This window comes from Pan troglodytes, chromosome 4 (assembly GCF_028858775.2).
Source record: "Pan troglodytes isolate AG18354 chromosome 4, NHGRI_mPanTro3-v2.0_pri, whole genome shotgun sequence".
Lineage (NCBI taxonomy): Eukaryota > Metazoa > Chordata > Mammalia > Primates > Hominidae > Pan > Pan troglodytes.
Genome location: NC_072402.2, coordinates 41,742,454 through 41,748,150, shown reverse-complemented (window position 1 = coordinate 41,748,150; position 5,697 = coordinate 41,742,454). Strand labels below are relative to the sequence as shown.

Genomic DNA, 5,697 nt, shown 5'->3' with positions numbered 1-5,697 from the left:
ATGTAAGTGGTGAAGGGGATGGAAGTGGTCTGGCAAATGAAACAAGATTGATCAGATATTGATCAATCAATATTGAAGCTGGAGCATAGGTACATGGGGATTTATAATACTCTTCTTTCTAACTTACGTAGTTTTGAAATTTTCCATAATTCTAAAAGTTTTAACAAGACAACAAGACATTTAAGGTGAGTGCCAGATGGCCAGTGTGGATGATTAAATCTAATATGATCAAATTCACAAATGAAGACAAATGTTCATGTTATAAAAGAAACTGTCTTTTCATTGAGGAGGAGTCCTTCTCATTATCAACAGAGTTTGGCATTAAACAGGAAGTCCTAGAGGCGAGGGATTTTTCTCATGTCAAGTGCTCATTTTGTAAAGCTATTCCACCTGGTGCAGTAGACAATACATGGGCTTTGGAGTCAGGTTGATGTTGGTTTGAATACTAACTCCGTAGTTTACTGGCTATATAATCTCAGAAGCAATATTTAACTTTCCAAAACTCAGTTTCCTCAACTCCAAAACACAGAATTGTGCTGTGAATCAAATATGTTAAAGTGCTAAGTACAGTGCCTAGAATATAGAGGGTGTTTACTTTTATCAGCGTTGCATTAATATTACCAACATCGTTGAAACAAAGACTATGCATATGGTATAAATTACACGGATGCGTAATCTGTTGTTTTCCTGAGGTATTAGCATTCCCTTCCATGATCTCTGATAGTAGTAACATTTATCAGCTTAAGATTTGCCAAGAATCTGTATGATTTTAGTGATTTGAGCCATTAAGCTAATTGGGTCATGTTGTAGAATTCTCTCTCTAGATCACATTCACTTTCTTTCAGTTGATATGTTCTAATGCCTGGAAGGTCACCTTTGACATCCTAATCACAAAGTTAAAGGCCTTTTCCTGTTTCTCCTGCTCTTTGATTCTTCTGCAGCCAATGGGCTATTGGCCACTGTTCATTCTTGAAATTACACTATTTTATTGTCTGACATGATGCTGTGTTTTCCTGGTTCCCTTCCCACCTCTTGACAGCTTGTTTCTTTTTCTTCATTAGCTCCTTCTTTACCTACCTTTTAAAAATGAGAAATTATTTAGTTCAATCCTTGGCTCTGGCTTTCCTAGGGTATACCCTCTCCTCTTATTTCCAACATCTCCTCCATGCAGATGACTCCTGAAACTCCACCCAAAACCTCATTGGCAATCAACACAGCAAAGCAATGAGCATTTTACTTGATCACTGAACCTTTACCAAAACCTCAACATCTCTAGGTATAAGTTTCTCATCTGAGCTCAAAACTGTCTTTCTCTACAGATTCCTCCATTATTCCAGTCTTTTAGGACTGAAATCTCAACTTTATATCTTCCCTTTCCTCTATGGAAAGTATCTAAGTAGTGACCACTAGAGTTTGGATATGGTTCATTTGTCCCCACCAACCCTCATGATTAAATTTCATTCCCAGTGTAGCAGTGTTAGGAGGTGAGGCATAACGAGAGGTGTTTCAGTCATAGGGGTGGATCCCTCATGAATAGATTAATGCCTTCCCTGGGGTTGGCGGGGGTTGGGGGTGGTGAATGAGTTTCCACTCTATTAGTTTCCTCAAGAGTTGGTTGTTAAAAAGGAGCTGGCACCTCCTCTCTCCCTCTCACTTCCTCTTGCCATGTAATCTTTACAGGAGCTGGCTCCCCTTCACCTTTTGCCATGAGTGGAAACTTCTGAGATCTTCACTAGAAGACAACCACAGTTTGGTGTCATGCTTCTTGTATAGTCTGCAAAACAGTGAGCTAAATAAACTCTTTTCCTTTATAAATTACCCAGCCTCAGGTATTCCTCTATAGCAACACAAAATAGACTAAGATAGTGACCAAGCCTTGTTGATTCTTATTTCACAGTGCTGGTGAAATAGTCCTACTGACAACAAGCTAAATCGGACTCTTTTACCTTTCCTAGGATTGCTGAAAAGGCCCATTAATGGTTTCCTCAATTTCAACATCAGTTACCTCCATTCTATACCCCACATCTATGTCAAACTACCTCTCCCCAAAACACTGTCAGACCATGCCACTCTGCCAATCAGAAGCCTTCCAGGACTTCTCATTGCTTACTGGATTGTATCTAAAACCTTCAGCTCAGAGTTCAAGAGCCTCCATAATGGGCCTCAATATACTTTTACTACCTCCCCTTCCCTCAACTTGTCTACATAAAATAACAACTCCAGATAAACTTATTTCCTTACTCTCTTCCAAATATACTTTTATCCTTCCATTCATCTTCCTTTTTCTTAGACTACTTTCCCCCACCAAAACTGCCTTCCTAACCTAATCCTAACTCCCAAATGGGACCAAGGTCAGATCTCACTTCTTTAGTAATGATGTTCCTCATTCTCTAAGTTGAACTAATCGCTCCTTTCAAAAAAGTTTCCACAATTCGTATTCAGATAATACATTTGGTAATTAACCACTTACTGCCTACTGACATCTTTTCCATTATTGCTTGCTACTATTAAGTGCTTTATTGTTATTTAAGTTTTCATATTTGTAAATCTTGTCTCTCCACCAACTTGCTTGTTTACCTCTTCTTTTAAAAGAGGCAAGCCTATCCTCTTTGTATCTCACAAAGCATTTAAGAGTAACTTGTACAATGTATTAACTTTTTGTCCAAATAATTTTAGAAATGTTTACCTCCAATAGTTAGGAACTATTCACATTGCTTTGTATTCTTTCAGTTAATATGTCTTCATGATGGTCCTCAGAGCTTTGAGAAAGCATGCATCTCCAAAATGTGTGTGTATTCTGTCATGGTTTGTATGCTGGATCCTTTCTCCTGGCTTCATGGCAGATTTGGCCTTTAACTATATGGCAGATTTGGCCTTTAACTCTACCATTAAACCAACTGAGTATGATTTCTAAACATAGAGAATAGACAGCTAGATTAGTTATGCTGTAGTAATGTGAAATAAGAATTTTCTTCCCCCTACCCCACACAGATCTTACTCAATAAAATTGTTTTTAAAAATGTGGGCTTGATTGCTCACTGTTATTTTCATCTAGTATTATTTTAAATATTCAAGTGTTTTGAAAATAAATGAATGTGATATGTTCATTGACCTATTTGTAAGAAGCTAGATATCCGCAAATTGTGAAATACAGTCAACTAGCAATTATCCTCATACAGATCCAGGCTTTACCTTATGACTAGTGATCTGTGGTCTGTTGCCAACCAGCTCTCTTCTTCCTCCAGCTCACACCCAACCTACTTTACCCAACTACACTGAAAATAAATGTTCACTTGGTCCAACATACTAACATCAATCTAACACAGGTTGAAAAATAAGTATCTTATATGCCAATCTCCGTTGATTTGTACCAGCTGCCTGGATTGCAGTGATGCAAAGAATTCTAAAGCTATATCCAGATTCATCAGGAAAGGCCTATTAGTGAGTCTGCTATGAGCACAAGACAAGATGTGTTGGCACTTGAACCATGAATTTGCAATCTCCAGCCAAAGCAAAACTTACAATGTGGAGTTTCTTGTAGGGACCAAAGTAAAACTACCCCTTTGCTCTCTGAGGTTTTGCTGAAAACTCAGCTGACAAAAAGGTTAATAGGAGAAAAGGCACACAAAATTTTATTGTAATGTGCATGGCACAGGGGATCACAGGAGAATGATAGAAGTGATATGCCCTTTTCCATAGGGGAGGAAGGAGATGGGAAGTGTAGACATTTCTTTTAAGGAGCAGTAAGTCATTAGGGAAAAATAATGCACCTGGGAGGTAGGAGGCAGACATTATGGGAAGGTGAGGGGTGGAACTGCACAGGAACAAAGGTCATCTTATTATGCAAATTGAGTCCCACAGGTAATCTCTTGGAGCTGCTCTCAGGAGAATAGATGAAAAGTCTGTCTGGGCAGGGTGAAGATTCCCAGTCTCTTCTCTTCTCTTCTCAGGTGATTAATCTTTCCTGGTTATTTGATGAGGTCCCTAAGGAAAGCATTTAAGATAATTGCATTTATTTTGGAAAGAAGCTTTCTTGGTCACATAAAGAAATTCCAGGAAGAGTCCTTCCTTGTGCTTAAGAGACAAGACAAAGGTAGAGGAACCTTCATTCTTAGGCAGCTTCTAGGGCTCCTCAGCACATCACAGCAACAGTCTTTGGGGCATCACTTTCTGGGCCCCAACATTCTCAAAGGCAAAGATTCTGTTTTATTCATCTCTACACATCTTCCTCTCTTCCCCTTTTACTAAGTCATGGCAGATATAGCCTGCTCTGAAGTTGGCACCATTAGAGAAGGTATGGTTGCTTAGCTGTGTCTGTGCCTAAAGTGAACATGTGTCCTCTTAGTCACACCCAGTTTCTACTTCCACTTCTTGTGGAAACAGTCCCCATCTTCATTTAGAAATCCATTCATCTCCTATTTTCAGTCTACATGGTTCCAGGGAGATGACCATAACACAAGCTCATTGTGACATGTGATTCAGACCACCCAACATGATTACTACATTTTTCAATAACTGGCTTAGAAAGGACATTTAACCCAACAGGGACAATGAGATACCTTAGAGTTTTCTTCTGAGGTGTTTGTGAGGGAAACAGTCACTCTTGTTGCTTGCTGGATTTGAAACTAAGAACTATCTTGCTGTCACATGGAGTTGACACTTTTAAGCTTACAAAAAAAAAAAAATGACCAAGTCAAAATATGATGATAATAACAGTTGTGATTAACTAACCTAAGCCCCCAAATCTATCATTCTGAAGCCCTGAATACCTTTCATTAATACATTCCCTTTTCTGCTTAAGCCTTTTTGAGTTTTCTGTCACTTATTACTGACACAGACTCCCTGAGACAAAGCTTTATAAGGACCTTCTTTGACTCCTATCAACTGCAAAAACAATATCTAATAAAAAACATGAGAAATGGCTGTGTGGGTGATATTTATGCTGATGTTAGGAAAGCTCATACCCCGGCAGTAGAAAACGTAGCAATTCAAAAGCACATGTTCTGGGAAGTGACTGCTAGCTGGGTCTGTTTTTTGCTTTATATCATTGCTCTCTTCTGTGAGTACTAATAATTGAGACTAGGTTATATACTTTATAAGTGCTTCAACAGCAGTGCAATTGGTCCAGGAAGGGAAGTTTGGCAGCTGAGTCACCTGTCAGGATAGTGTGTTGCAGGAAATCTCCAAATCAAGGAGAGACGCCTTCCCAAGGAGAGGTGGAGCTGGACCGGGCAGCTGTGGGAAAAGTTGGTTTCTAGCCACAGGCTTTTTCTGTAGGTAAATCAAACCAGCCTAGTTTTCCAATCTAGGCACAGAGCAGGCACTCCAGTCTCAGACACTTTGATCCTTTCCATAGAGGACAAAGAGGTAATGGGGAGAGGCCATAGCCTACTCATTCAAGAAGGTAGTTCTCAGGATGAAAGTTCATCACAAATGTCTGTCCTCTCTGGATTTTGGCAGCTTTGTTGCCTGACTTGAATAATGGATCACGTCAGAACATTACCTAGAGGAATATGCCCACTGCTTAGTGAGTATCTTTGACATTATTGACCTTGAGTAACTTGAGGAAACAGTAGAGTCTATGATTTGCTTCATCTGAGGTTGATATTTTTTCCAACTACAAATAGTAGCTTCCCGCTTCCCCAAGATCAGACTCAGAGGGTGCCTTAAACGTCAATGCTGAAATACTCATTTCAG

General features: G+C 39.4%; 1 long non-coding RNA gene across 1 annotated transcript; it reads right to left on the bottom strand.

Annotated features, from left to right (window-relative positions):
* Nucleotides 1-969: 969 nt before the first annotated feature.
* On the bottom strand, nt 970-2,891 carry LOC104006406 (uncharacterized). The gene is made up of 3 exons (XR_680123.4): nt 2,687-2,891; nt 1,699-1,774; nt 970-1,077 (listed from the first exon to the last, which is right to left on the bottom strand). It is a non-coding gene; the product is annotated as an uncharacterized LOC104006406 (long non-coding RNA).
* Nucleotides 2,892-5,697: the final 2,806 nt, after the last annotated feature.